The following is a 15,533-nucleotide window of genomic DNA, read 5'->3' on the forward strand; positions in this document are numbered from 1 at the left end:
TTTGTATTCAAAAAAGCTGGTGATGTTTTAATGGCAGTTCAATACACTCTCTACACTTATCCATGTAGAGAAGTGTTTGCTGCCAGAAACAAGGGCATTTCCAAGCAACAAGTGGACTAATTGCTGTTTGCTGTATGTTTTAGCACAGAACCTAATGGGCCTTACAGGAATGACCAGCACTGACAGTTGTGATCAACTTGTGTCTGAGAGCACAATGACAACCATGCAGCTGACCCCTAATGAGAATAGCCCCTGAAGACATTAACAAAAACTCCTTCTGATTATTGCAGGATGCTACTTCTCCAGCAGGTTGTATATTCACCGTGCCAAAGTTTTGTGTGACTGTAGTTTCTTATTGTGTGGCATTCCTAGATGTGGTCCTCAGAGCCTGCCAGGAGGAGAAATCCCTATTGCTATGGAAGTCCCAGACAGAGGATGAGAAATGGGGACAGAAAAAGGCTGTGAAGGTAGCTAGTTTTCCTTCTTTGTTTTGGAGAGAATTCAAGGGCTATCTCACAATGAAACCTAATTTGTCCCAATCTCTGTGTATCAGTGTCCTGGACTGCTGATTTAATTAATGGCATTTGACAGGTTGAGGGGTGGGTAGTCTAACCAGATCTTTGATTATTTAGCAACATATAAAAAAGATTAACTCCTCTGTTCATAATAGATCATTACATTTATTATGAGCCTTTATCCCACACCATTGATCAGTGACTGATTAGTGGAACTTTATCTTCAAGTGAGAAAATATTTTGCTTTACCTTCTTCCCCCAAGTTTTCAAATTTCCCTTTTTCTGCCAACAAAATCATTTTACAATAGTTTTGATTTTATTGCCAACATGAAAGAATTCAAAGACTCTTTTCTGAATTACACAAGAAAACTCATTGAGCCCAGAGAGGATCTTTTACATTATCTGTTGGCATGGACATTTTTCCCACAATTGTATTAAAGATTGTGCATATTGCATTCAGGTTCTCTTCCTTGAAATGCATAAATTTAAAAGAAGAAACATTCTCAACATCTTATTGTGTAAATCCTTCTGACACAGTTTCCACATTTCTGTAGGAGATGAGAACTGATCAGTACAAAGTAGGTCAAGAACTCCTAAGAGACACAGTGACTGCTTTTGATTTTTCTACCTTGAAGTTCAAAGAGCATGAGTAAGTTCATTGAAAGAGGAAGAAATGAGTTATTTAAAGAAATAAGGATTCCACTTTACATGTAGTGACCAGAGAACTTAAGAAAGAGGAGCAGGTTGTGTGTGCATGCACATGCATGTGCCTGTATGTACTTCCTAAATATTGTACTGAGGCTACCATTAACTGAGGATGAACTTTTCCTGGCATTAAAATCTGCTCTTTTAATAGTGAGTTTGATGAGAAGTTTCATTCTACATGCTACATCTATACACTATGCTTCAAACAATTTAGAGCTAAGGACTACACGGACTGAAATTTAGAAAAGACAGCAGATACTCTCTCCTTCAGCTTCTGTAAACTGAAGTAAGTAGTCTTGCAGCATGGGAAATATATATTTATACAGGAGCTGTACCAAATAAGCCACTTGACTTTAGGATAAGGCATTGGTACCTAACCCTCTTTTGTTTGCAGCATAGACATCGCCTACGCGGTTGTGGTGTAGAGCAATAGAAATGTTAAAGAGAGTGATGATACACACTAGTGAGGAGTTACAGGACTGGGACTTAAATCATCTGTGGCAGAACTGTATTCATCAAGAAGAGTGACATTTTTCACTGTTCTTCTGTTTAAGGGACAAACTAACTGGGGAAGTTTCAGGAGCAGCAGTCTCAGCTGCTACACGAATGTGTGCCAAATCAGGTAATGAGGAAAGAACTGCACCACATCAGAGTCCTCCTGGCCACGTTGTGGCTGCCTCTGACCCTGCTGAACCGACATTTAGGAGAGAAATCAGAGGAAGGTTAATGTGGCAGATGGAGACAAATACCAAGAAATGATGGAGAGCTTATCCCAGAAACACTAGTGTGGTCAATTTAAAAGCTGTTACCTCTATAAATTCCCTTTTCAAGTAGTGAAAGATGTTTGATTAAAGCTGTGTAGGTGGCTAAATTCTGTTCTGTACAGCTTTATCACTATTAGAGATATACCCTTTGTTTCATACTAGAGAGAGGGGCAGAAAACCTATCTGCTGAATTAGAGGTAACATGAGTAAAAATTGAGAGTAAATTGCTCCAATTTACCTTGAATTTCTTTACTTTATATATTTTTGTTAAACACTGCATATTACTGCCATATGAGAATAGGATTTTTGTGCTCCACACCACTGAAAAGATGTGCTATAACATTACAATGCTCATTCATGCTTTCAGTGATCCACTCAGAAAACAGTCATAGGAGATGGTCTGTCCCTCCTATAGCTCAGAGTGGTGGTGTCTGTCTCTCAGCAAGTCCTGGATTTGCTTCAGGAAATCCCTCTTGTCCTCTTGCTTTGTGCTGTGGGTGTCCATCTGCTGCCAGGCAGGTGTGCTTGTTGTGTGGTACCTACGGAGGAAAGGGTTTGTTTTGCTCTACAGCTTTCTCAAGACAGAGGAATCTTAGGGAAAAGATTCTCTGAGATAAAGGACTGCTTTGCTTTGATAAAACCTCACCTCTGAGCCATACTCGGACCAGTTGGAGCACCCAGCTCTCCCTGAGCCCAGCATGGGGCAAATAGGTTTTCTCTGGTGACCCAAGAGCACAACCTGTCTCATGGCACCAGTTTCCCAGGCATGAACAGCATCACCTGCAAAACATAAGCACATAAAGCTGTTGACAAACACAAAGGCACAAAGAGTATTTTTAGAGGCTTCTAAGCCTTGCAATTTTTGAATAATGATAGGAATTAAGAGCAATGTTGCAATAGCTGTGATTGTCAGAGATAAATGTAAGTCATCGTTAATAGTGAGGTAATATTTCTTCCTAGATTGGCTGATGTAGCTGGGGAAAAAAAAAAAAGCCCAGATGAGCCCCAGGGAACAGAAGCCCTTCTTCTGGTTGCCAGGTTCTGTTTCAGACCTTGATCACAGCCCAACAACTAATCTACTCTTTTCTAACTGAATCAGTGAATGTAAGGAGAGATGCTACTTCTGCTAACAACCCTCATCTAGCTAAAGTGGAGAAATCAGATTTGCAGCTCTGGGATAGGCTGTTTGTGAATAGCTCTGATTCTTTTTCCTGCTGTGCAGTGACCTCAGCCAACATGAAGTACATAGCTCTCACTCACTAACCTGTGAGGATAATTGGTATTCTGTAAAAGTCCTCACAATGCCTTTTGGTTAAAGCAAATGTCAGAAAACACAAACTTCTGTTTTCTTTGTGAAAATTCCTCCAAAGGAAATTGCAAGAACCCCAGCCACACAAATGCTACCTTTCAGGACAGGCTGCACATCCAAGCACTTAATTTGGACTTTTGAAAGAAGAGCTGTGCAATACAAGCTTCAAGATGTTTACTTTCCTAAGTCTCTTTCTGGCCAAGAAGAATGACCTAATTCACAGGGTGGTCCAAGCTTTGTTTTGTGTTCCTGGAGCCCAGATGCCCATTTGGAGCCTCCCCTCGTAGGTCATGTGGACACAGCACCGCCCTGAGCTGAGGGTTTGGCTGCACTTAAGCACAGTAGAAACAGGAGGAACCGCAGGACTTCCCCCAGGGTGCAAACAGCTGCTCCCCATCACCTCCCATCCCACCACCCAGTCACGGCAGAGGCACAATAAGACAGATGGAGTCAGCCCACAGGCTGGATTTGGCCTCCAGCTGGAGCTGTCTGACTTCATAGCTTGGAGCTAGTTAAACTAAGGATTGATTACTCAGTGGCACCTTTTTTCTCTAATGACATTAATATCATCTGTGAAAGGCATGACAGTTTTACTCTGATGGCTACTGTGTATCTTACCTAACCTTGGATTCCTGAAAGTCAGGTGTTGAAGCCTGAAGTAGTCACCCCAGGCTCCCTGTGTAGCTGATACAGGGAAATGGGCATCTCCAGAGGGTCAGTAGTCTTTCCTGTCTTTACCATCTCTTCTTCTGTTTTTCCTAGAAAGGGAGTAAAAGTCTGGCTGGCCCAGGCTTGAACACTTCAGCCTTTACATACCAAACTTAAGGCAGATGAATCTCCCATTTGTTAAGGCAGATTACCAAACTAACTAGAAAGTCTCACTAGCCCCTTTCTCCAAAAACTACTCTCTCAGAAAGCTGGTAAATAAGCAGGATCCTCACTCAAAAAATCCTTCTGCCCTGTATGTGCAAAAATAAAGATTACAGTCTCTGGAGTATGGTGATTTTCTGGCCTGTTTCTGGGACAGCCAATTTTCCTGTACTCAAGAGCGTTCCTTTTATAAGAGAGGGTAGCAAGTCCCCACCAGATTTTCCTTTTCCACCCCCTTTAAACAAGGAAGCAGCACCTTCAGTGAGCATGGGGATCCCTATATCCATCACTTGCCAAGCAGGTCTGCAGAGCACCCCAGCTGAGGGGTTCACTCCTCCCAAGTCTTGTCCTAGAGCCTCCAAAACACAGCCCTGCTTCCCTCACCTGAGAGCTTCTTTCCAGCAATTTCAATGGAAGAAAATGGAGAGAAACCCTGCTCACCTCAGTACTTCTATTTCTCCCTCATTGACGAGAGAGCTTTCAGATGGTGGACAGGTATTGAATTTCTGTGTGCCTGAGCCATGTGCAGTGCAAAGCAAGGTTAATAGATTTTACGGCCAGAGGGAGGATTCTGATCACCTCATCCAACCTCTGGCATCACACAGGCCAGAGGCAGGAGCTGTAATTACACCAAGTTTCCAGTAGAAATGAAAGAACACAGTCCAGACCTAATCGTCCTGCCAATCACGTCACCCCATGAGTCTCCAGATTCCTTGACCCTCAGTAATTTTGCTGAGGAGAGTTTATAATCACAAGGTGTCTCAACATGCAGCTCGCGTCGCGTGCGAAAGAGGACTGACGTGTTCAGCTTCAGAGGAGGAAGAGAAGAAATCCACGTGTATCTTCCTGCAAGTGGAGTTTTCTCATTTGCTTTTCACATTTTTTCCTCCACACAAGGCTAAAAATGCAAAAGGTAGGTGTAGCTTTCTCCATTCCTGACAGCTCTTTGCAGCTGTTTACTCCTGTGCTGCACTGTCTCCATCCCAGCCAGGCTGAAGGGCAGCATTTCTTCTCCTGCCTGGCTGCAAGACAATTAATAGTGGCTGTTGGCCCCTTGACCTCTTGCCTGGTGATGTGTTTCCAAATGGATTTTTAAGCAGTTCCAGGACACAAATACCCTCTAAGACAAACGCAGAAGAACTACTTTGAAAAGTATCTAGAGGGTGAGGAAACAGTTACCAGACTGATTTAATTCTGAGTTTTCCTTCTGTTGAGATATGTTAAGAAAATGCCGTTCTGGTTTAAGGAAACTTGGACCAGAGAGTGTTTAGACACGACTGCAATTATTCCTTGGAGCTGGCCTCATGTAAGCTTCTGCATTAATGAGGGATCATCTCTATTTGCACCAGTTCGCCAGCAGCACAACCAGCAAGCAATTAAATTCTAACAAGCACAAGGCTCGCAAGGAGACTCTCCCTGCACACAGACAAAGGTTACTTGGGCTTGAAACCAAGCAGGGGGATGTAACTCTCCTTTTCTCACCCAGCCAGCCCCTAATAGATATGGATTTTTTTCCAGTTAATACAGTGGCATGCCCTTATCAATTGCTATGTCATCAAGTCCTATGGAATGTGTAAATTCTCCCTCTGCTGGAGTGTAATCCTATTTGGCAGAGCATTACAAGGGCTGTACCAAGAGTGATTGAGAGGTTGCAGCAGAGAAGCAGGGGAGGACTTTTGCCAGGATGTTTTCAGCTGCAGGGGCCAACTTGGCAATCTTCTTATCACCTGTTTCCATTTCCATCCTCTGACATTCCAGCTCAGTGCTTAGCCACCATTTAGAGCAGGTGTAACTCTCCTTTCTGGATTGCCCCGATAATACTGTCCACACCACCTTTGGCAGTTCCAGGCTCCCTGAAGAAGGCAGGAAATCTGCTTTCCTCACTTGGATGATCTGGAAAGAGGTGAGCTTTCTGGAGAGCAATACTGCTCCAAGTGCCCCTCGGTACATCAGTGGCTCAGAAATGCCAAGTGCATCCGAAACATACAAACTCTCCCCTTTATGTGCTGCCGTTTTTGTGTTACCTTTTAATGTTTTAATATGATGTGCCCAGTAAAGCTATAGAAAAGCATTAATAAAAACTTTATTATTTTCTTTTTAAACTTGCCACTTTACCAGTAGCTGAATTTCCAGGTGAATTACTTTCCTATAAAATGTCAAATTAATAATAATGCCTATAACTCCCGAAGTCATCTGTTCCTTTCCTTTGTCCAAGAGGAACAGTTACTTAATTTGGTTTTAAAGACTCCCAGTGAGGTCTGTGGCATGTCTCCCCAGATGATCCTGTCTAGTGCTTCATTTTCCATCCTGCTAGAGAGCTTTTACGTAATGCCTAACTTAAGTTATTCTTGCTGCAATATGAACCTATTATTTCTTTTGCTTTTCACAGGGAGAAAATTTTTTTCCTCTTCTCCTAGCAGCAGTCTTTTGCATATTTGAGGAATATTATCATTCTCCCTTCCCCCATCCTTAATCTTCTTTCCTTTAAGAAAAGCAACCCAAATGGAGTAATTCTTTCTGGTAGGTCATGATTTCAAGCCCTCTGATCCTTCCTGCATCCCTTCTGGATTCACTCCAGCTGGGCTGTATCTCTGTGGGATGCAGTGCCCAGTGCTACACAAAGTACTCCAGCTGAGACATTATCTCTGCTGAGTAAAACAGACAAGATGGTGTATGAGTTTTCTGTGCTACATTTAGTTATTTCCAGAGAACCTACTTTTTAACAAAGAGCAATAAACTATCCCTTTGATCCTCATCCAAGCAGACTTTATTACTAAAAAAACTGTGTGAGAGAGAAATTAATAGAAATCAAGATTTAATTTGAATGTGTCTAGGAAAAGAAAACATTCTTAATCCTGTGCATGGTGCACTAGATACTCATACATAAACAAATTTGCTGAAATGTACCAGCAGAAGAGGTTCAGGAAGTTAAAAGAAGGTTTAGCTGCTAGTGAGGAATGAGTTCTTGTGTTTTACCAGTGATCTTTGGCAGAGAGCAACCCTTAGTCTCAGTTTTTATGGTTCCCAAAGTCACCACTGCTTTGGAGAACCCTGGGATATAGCACACAGTGTCAAACTAAGCAACACATCCAAGGTAGTTGTTCCTTCTGTTTGAAAAGACTAGCTTAGGATCTTGCTTTTCTTCTCTTATACTTGTGCGCTTCTAATGACCCTCATCAATAATAAGAGTCAACACATCCAAAGCTCAAAACAGTGCCATTTGAATAGGGATGAGGTTTTACCAGAGACCCTTGCATAGCAGCAGAGGAAGGTGTTTCAGCTATGGTAGAATGAGGATGAAGTTCACCCCACTTGCCCAGTGCTCCATAAAAGCCTGCATAATGCCAGGCTCCTTTCCTGTGGAGACAATAGTGGCACAGTGTCAGTGGTGCTGCTCAGACCCACTGATACAGGCAGAGCTGCTGAGCCTCGGGGTGGTGAGCAGCCCTAACCCACATCTGCCCCACCATCCTCTGCCTCCAGCCTGGGCTGCTGGCATCCACAGCCAGATATGGGTTTCTGCCAGCAGCCTCTTGACGTGGTCAGCCCAGAGCCTGGAGCCCCATGTGTCCCTCTGCAGTCTGTGAATGTCACCTTTTAGCAGAGATTATTACTAGGCTTTGTCTGACTGACAAGCACTTGTGTTTCGCCTCGAATCTTCGAAGGCAGCAGGCGAGGGGGCAAAGAGCACTAATAGAATTCTTCAATGTCATTTTAATAGGATCACTGCTTTGTGCTAGCTATTTTTTCCCCTCTTTATCTTTTTCTGTCCTCTGCAAGGCTCTGTGTTAATGCCCTCTGGTGATACTGAATTCTTTCCAAGTTTCTCAAAAAAAAAAAAAAAAAAGAAAGAAAGAAAAAAATGTCCCACCAGCATTAATTATTGTTCCAGGAGGATATCTTCCCTTAAAGATGCAAGGTTTCTCTGAAGCCATCTGTCTGGATTTTCTTCCCTTGGGACAGAGAGAGCAGTTAGCAACTCAGTATTTCCTAAAGGAAAATCGGAGCTCATGTAGATAATACAAATGACCCAGTTGCCCTGGGAAGGGAAGCGCCTTCTTGTGTGAGGTGTGTTCCATATGCTATCCATCCACCTTCCTCAGTTAATGAGGCTCAGACTTCCTCATGCTGGTCAAGATAAATATAAAGTTCCCTAACCCTGAAATCACCATAGTGAGGTTGCCATGGCAAAAAAAAAAAAAAAAGAAAAAGAAAAAAGAAAAAAAAAAGTTTAGTCCATCACAGATTATGGTAAAACCTCATACAAAGAGAGACACTAACAGTGCATTGAGACATGGAATCATGCTTGTGATGTTCTTCAAATTACAATGATCTTGGTACAGTTTGGATTTTATAAAACATCCTGTTCTGTTCATTTTTCTAGCAAGATACATTGGGATTCTGCCTTATGGGAAGATGTTCTGAGAACAGGGCTGGGATATTGGAGCTTCCTAAACATCTAACTCAAATATTGATGTTGAGATATGATAGGAGCAGAAATCCTGCTTTTTTTTTTTTTTCAGGGCGACATCACACTACATGTATTAATGTTTTGTGACCTGACCTGCAAAAAAAAAAAAGGATATCTCATCCAAAATTTAGATCCCAACTCTACATTTCAGTTCTACTGTTGATAACCAGGCAGCTTAATTACCTCCCAGAGTGATTATGAGGCTGGGTTATTTAAGGTTTGAAAAGCTCTATGGAGGTTCTAATAACTGAATGTCAATCACATACAGGAATGGAGATGTATGGGGTGCTCCGGCTGTGGGAACAGGCCATAGCTATTTGTGGGCACTGCACACACCTAAACCAAGAAATTTCCTGACCCACTGTGGACACCTATGCCATGCATATGCCCCTGGAGAGCACCTTGGAGTTCTGCTTCACATGAACAGTACAAATTGTGGATTGTGCCTACTGCAGATTAGAAAACCAAGCTTAGAAACCTAAACTGCAGAATCCCACTTGGGCAGGGCTCTGAAGGAGAAGCGGACAGTCCATTTAAAGGAACTTCAGTTACACCTTGGTAAAATGTGGGGTTTCTTTCTGTTCTAACTATCCACAATCCAAGCAATAAACAAACAACCAAGACATCAAATCCTGAAATCTCACAGAGAATCTACAGGTCTGCAAAGCACAACATTAAATCCTAAGACTTGAGAGACCATACATCCTCCTCCCTTGACTGTAAGATATGATGTCTACCCTGTCTCTCTCATTAATAGGATGCTACGAGCTAAAGAGGTTCTAGCTGGGTTCTCTTTGACCATTTCTTAGTGTGCTCAGCCAGAGTCCAGCTCTCATTTCTAAACTGTCCAGGTTTTATTTCTTCCCTCATCTTCATATTTGATGGTCTTTAGCCATAAAAAAATAGGGTTTGACTTTGTCTGTAAACAAAGTTTCAAAGCAATACTGTTATGAAAAAATGTGTCTTCAGAAAGATCAGAGGAAAGTGAACCCATGAAGTGAAGATGAATTGCCACCTGTAGCAGAGAGCCGGGACAAAAACATTTTAAGAGGTATCACATTAAGGCTAAAATCACTCCTGCTCTGCTCCTGAGGGATAGACACTGAAAAGCTCCTCAAACGATTATGCACCGCTGTTCGTGCAGATAGAGGGTGCTTAACCCTCAATTACTGAGCAATGCACGGGGCTGCACCTTGATGTGCCCTCACCAAGTCTAGAAATTAGTTTCTGCTGGAGGAGATGGCAGATTCTGCTGCTCTCCTGGAAAGTCCTCCCCAGTGCCTCCGTCCAGCTCCCCCATGGAGCAGAGCTGCAGTGGGATAGCCAACATCCTCGCAGGTAGCTCAGCTGTCGGGAGGAGAGGGGGTGCTGCTGCTCCACAGCAGTGCCTGCTGAGGGGGCCGATGTCCACAGGCACAGGGAGGGTGTTCTCATGCCTCCTGCCAGGGTGTCTCTGCACCACCGGGGTGGCAGCCACCCACCCCAATTGGTACCTGCAGTGCCAAGCGACAGACTCTTCTGAGTGATCAGAAAATCAAAAATCCCTGAAGGGACTCTTACATATTTGTCTGATCAATTTGGATTGCTACTGATGAATAGTCTTTTCAATCAAAACCATTATTCAATACAACTTTTTTGTTTAAGTTTTTTGGTCTTTCTTAACACTACTAGCCCTCAGATTCTTAAGATGATTTTCTCAGTCTAGTGGTATCCACCTCTTGTCCATGGTGCTCCCTACTCTGTAAATCATGTGAGTCTTAATGCATAATCCATGTAGCTCATGCAGTGAAAGTAATCTATTTATGCAGGTGTTTCTTCAGAGGAGTGTAGATGATACTAGAGAAAGGCATGAAAATGATCTTACCTCAGACAGGAACAGCGACAAGGAACTTGCAGTCCTGTGAAGACTTTCATGTCTCATACATTGGGATGCACCTGCCTTGCTACAGATAGGTTAAGCTCACACCTCAGTCTTCTGGATTTGGATCCAGGTTAAGCTCACACCTCAGTCTTCTGGATTTGGATCCAGGTTAAGCTCACACTTCAGTCTTCTGGATTTGGATCCAGGTTAAGCTTACATCTCAGTCTTTTGGATTTGGATCCAGGTTCTTTCTGGAGACTGATTAGATGTGATAGTTTTTGTGGACAAGATGTCTGGATCTGTGGTGATGGGTGAATCAGAAGTGTTTAGAGTCAGCTATTGTGACCAACATGGTGCAGATTTATTCTTCCCAAAGAACAGTCTTACAAAGTTAATCATCTAGACTTTAGATTTAAGTGCAGTAGCAGTCAGGCCAGAAAGCAGAAAAAACAATCTGCTGTCAGGTGCATTCACTGGAGCTGTTAGAAATCTGTGCACAGGTTTACACATGCCTGCAGTGAGACACATTTGAACATACAAATAGTATGCGTATCTCACTCTCTGTATTCACACCGTAGAACTGAACACCTCAAGTGCTGCCATTGGTATTTTACTGAAACCAGATTATGTCTCAAAGCACACAGGCAGACTTTAGCAAGGAGGGAAGGAAAGGTCCTTTTCGTGGAGAACACTGCCATCTTGTGCACAATTGCATTTACTCAGTACCCGGCATGCTTGTGAGAGATGATACTGCAAAACCTGGTCACCCTTCTTGCCTCTCATGAAAACTCCAGCAGAGTTCAAGCCCTTGAATGGAGAAGTATCCCTAAACAGCATCAGCTGTTCCAGTCATCATGCAATGATAACAAGATCTGAACTGCTTTCTGGGCTAGCACATTTTTCCTTTTTGTCTGCCCAGGACCTTGATTAAGTATATTTAATGGAGAAATCCAGCTGTATTACAATGAAATCAATAAAATGGAAAACCAGGACTGACAAAGTTCTACAGAAGCTTTTGTTCTTTAACAAGTGGAATAGCAGCATTTATTCACAGACTATCTGCATGTGCTGGAAGCCATGCAGACTCACAGTAAGTACAGCCATAGCAGAGAACTCCTGTGCAGAAAAACCTGGCACAGATGGACAGATAAAAAAAACAACTACTCTAGTTCAGCAATTGCCCTCACACAGTGCTTCATAGCTCACTGCTAAGATATAAATTACAGAAAAACTTGAAATACCAATATATGGTCAGTAAACAGGAACATTCTCCTCGTGAAGAATATTTAAAATACCAATATATGGTCACCAGGAATTCTGCTGGTGAAAAATATGAGACCCAGAGAAGCTTTGTTTTTTATGTAAGGGAGAGTTGCCACAGCTATAACAGGAGACGCCAATCCCATTTCTATGTCTCATCCATTGCATGTTCTTCCTAAAACACAGAGCAATGTGTATCACAGCAGCCTGGGGGTCCTTCTGCAGAGGTGTGTGAGAAATCAGGGCCCCCATAATTCTCAGGACTTCCACACTATCTTGCCATCCACACTCTTAAATATCTGCTTCATGTGGAAAGGTCTGCTCCAGGTAAGTTTTTGTCTGCCAACGAAGCTGGAGGGTGAGCCAGTGACTCCAAGCACTCCCTGGATCCTGGTGGACCTGAGTACCCCATCAGCTGCTCGCTCTCAGCCAGGGTCCCCTCCTCCCTCACTCTGGTTTGCACATGCTTCCCTTTCGATGGGGTGATGGAGTGAAATGCACCAACACTGCATGGGGACAATGCAACCCCTCTGTCACCGCAGGGAGGTGCCCCATTCCAAGGGGTCCTTTGTACCAGGGAAAACTACTTGGGCTTTCTGAGGGGACCTCTAGGGAGGAAAGCTGAGACTGCAAGAAACTCTCACTTTCCCCCTGCCTGTATCCAGCTGAACACCTGGATCTCCAGGGCATTATCTGCATTTCAGAAGAAGGTGCATGACGTGCAATCCAGGGTCCAGTTTCTTGGACAACTCTGCAAGGAAATCCCACGTGTTTGAGTGAAATCCCACACAGATTTGAGTGACAGTTACAGCTGGTGTGGCTTTGATGATAAAGATTTTCCTGATTGGAGCCCAGTGACAGAAGCATGCTGGTATTTTAGTTGTGAAGATGTCCATGCTCTCACTGGTTATCTTACCACCAGGAGAGGAAGAGGACAGGGGTTTGTATGTTTTGCAGAAGGGCCACCAAAACCCTTGGTCACCATTTTGTCACCAGGAGACGCCTGAGGTTGTAAGGCCTGAAGTGTCAGCTACTTGTCAGTAAAAGGACAAAGAGATTTTTTTTTTTCTCCTCCTTTTTCTAGCTGCATTCAACATGGGACTGCTACGGATAAGCCAGTGATGAGATTGTTACTCAACTGTATTTAAATGAAACTGGTATCTCTTTTATAATACAACACAAATGCATAGGGCACCAGCTAACTTTGAAAATGACAGTGTAGTAGTGTTTTTGAACTGAAAATGCCGTTTGACATCATAATGTAGAGAAAGCCTGTTATTACCCACTGGGCTGGATCTGTAGCATGTGCCAGATGCCATAATGCCACTAGTGCTTACTGTGTATTGTAAAACTATATAAACAGTGCTTCTCACCTGAGAGATTCATAGCTTTTCCTGAGCTTATGCTAAACACAGCTTATTAGCATGCAAATAATACAGCATTATCTTTTCCTGGCTTGAATTGCACATGACTAAATTTTTGCCAATCAATTTTACTTATTGAAAACTTGCCTGATTTCTGCTCTTAGTGGTGCTCACTTGCACACCCCCAACATTTCTTTGTGGTTCAGAGCATGCATGCTTACCTTTTTTATTCCTATACATTGAAGTAAGGGAAGAAGTTTTCATGGGTCTGCATGAAATTTCCTCTGTGATTTAATGCTGCCATCCACTCTGCTATCCTGCACGGTCTCCAGCTACATACACAAAGTCCATCTTTGAGAACAGTGCTTCTCTCAATCTACCAGAACACCAAATTCTCCTGAATCTTCATCATAATGCAAGCTCTAAAATTTTTCTTCATTATCTTCTTCACCTTTACCCTTCCTCTCCAGCAATGGTCAGACTTCTCTTTTAAGCTTCCCATTTGAGCTCCTTTTATCCTGCCTGTGCCTCTTGCCCTTCATCTTCTCCACTACTTCAAGGGCTCTCACCTTCACTTTTGTCTCGGGGGGAGAAGGAAGACAAGCAAAAAAAACTTCTTCAAGCTCTTCCAGGATGAAACCTTTGATCCGGACTTGGTTCACCTCATAAGATCTGGTTCACATCCCATTCCTCAGGACTATTAAATTTTCTAGATAGGCATAATCAGAGCGAACACACCACAGCTGGAGAAGTTTGGGGACATTTACCAGACAGGAAACCCAATCCACATTTTGCATGTTCTCCTGGATTTGCTACATCCCACAAAACTTTGCACCCTTTTATCACCAGCACTTTCTTGTTAAAGACTGTAGTTGATGCCTTACTGTTGTGGTAGATCTTTGCAAGTGTCTTTTACTGGGATTCTCTGCCATGGAGGCAGCCCTCACAATTTCTCTTATAATCACCTGAGACCAACAACTAAACCACAAGAAGTGACAGCCAGTTTGGAGGATCCAGGATATCCCTGCTTTCAGCTTAACAGAAATCATCCGCACATGGACAGGTAATTAATGAAGCTTCCCAACATCCCCAAATGGTCTGTACAAATTCCCAAAAGGATAAGCTGCAGTCATGCAGAAAGGAGTTCAGTACCTGTCTTTGCTGCCCTCCTTGTAAATGAAAGTACTCCCATGGATATTGAGGGGAGGGGGATCAGGATGACACATGCTATAGCATGAGTCACTTTCTGTGGGGGTAGGCAATGGCTGTCTGAAAATCCAAGACTTGCTCTCACTAGCAAATACTGTAACTTTTGCCTTTACAAGAATCAGCTTTGTGTTTGATGGAATACTGGAATACTTTTTACAGGAGACATATTGCAGCAGAGGCTTACAAATATGCATAATTACATATATCTCATTGTTCATTAATAACTTTTATATGGACTGCTCTACCTTAGATCACAGTTTCTTCTTTATTTAACATTTGAAGTGTTAAATAAAAACAACTTCAGAATTGATATTTTTCTTGACATTTTTATCAGACCTCAGTTTCTTCAGTCAGCTCTGTAAATTCAAACTAATCTGAAGTCCTGAAAAATTTGGCCTGTTGTCAAGAGATGAAATTTTTAACATGGTATATGAAAACAAGTCATATTGTTAATCAGTCTCCCACAGAAGCCTGGAGAGAGTCTCTTGCTGAGAGTCTCTTGCTGTTTGGTTTTCATTTTTTAATGGTTCTGCCTTCTACAGGAAGGAATGAAGCTTTTTCCTGCATCACAAGAGCCATCTGCAAATCAAGAGACCTAAGAAGTTCAATATTTCTTTTTAATTCTGTTAAGAGCTAAATACATCAATAAAATACTTTATGCCTCCTACAACCCTTTGATGACCGAATTAACTAAATGAGATTGAAATGAGGAGTGATTTATAATGGGCTGTAATAAGAAATGAGAAATGAGTTCAACTGCCTTCCAAACAATTGACAGGGAATATGTTAGTTTTACAATGAGAGGGAAGAATTCTCCTTTGATCTCAGTGAGAGTAAAGTTTCTTTAGACATAATCCAATCCCAACAAATATGCAGCAAAATGTTCATATAATGGTGAGGGATTTTACCCCCTTTGTAAAAGTAGAGCGACTCAAAACCAAGTTACTGACATTTCTGTTAGAATTTTCATTTCTCATTGCCTGTGAGCAAAGCAGATCAACTTCCCCAGATTTCCAGAGCACAAAGTCAACTTATTCTGAACGTGAGTTTTTAAAACAGGAATAAAAAGTGCACCTTAACTTTCATGAGAATCGCTGTAGATCAAGATGGCTTTCTTCATGAACTCTACAAACATAAATACTAATGTTCAGATGTCAGGCTAAGTTGTGGCTTAACATTGTGTGCCCATCCTGTGCACTGATCCA

General features: G+C 42.5%; 1 long non-coding RNA gene across 1 annotated transcript; it reads right to left on the bottom strand.

Annotated features, from left to right (window-relative positions):
* Window positions 1–679: 679 nt before the first annotated feature.
* Window positions 680–3,585, bottom strand: LOC148184825 (uncharacterized). Its single transcript, XR_015771951.1, has 3 exons — window positions 3,389–3,585; window positions 2,631–2,764; window positions 680–2,523 (listed from the first exon to the last, which is right to left on the bottom strand). It is a non-coding gene; the product is annotated as an uncharacterized LOC148184825 (long non-coding RNA).
* Window positions 3,586–15,533: the final 11,948 nt, after the last annotated feature.

Source organism: Pseudopodoces humilis, chromosome 2 (assembly GCF_049639895.1).
Source record: "Pseudopodoces humilis isolate 2021_Gansu_Grassland_sample_001 chromosome 2, ASM4963989v1, whole genome shotgun sequence".
NCBI lineage: Eukaryota > Metazoa > Chordata > Aves > Passeriformes > Paridae > Pseudopodoces > Pseudopodoces humilis.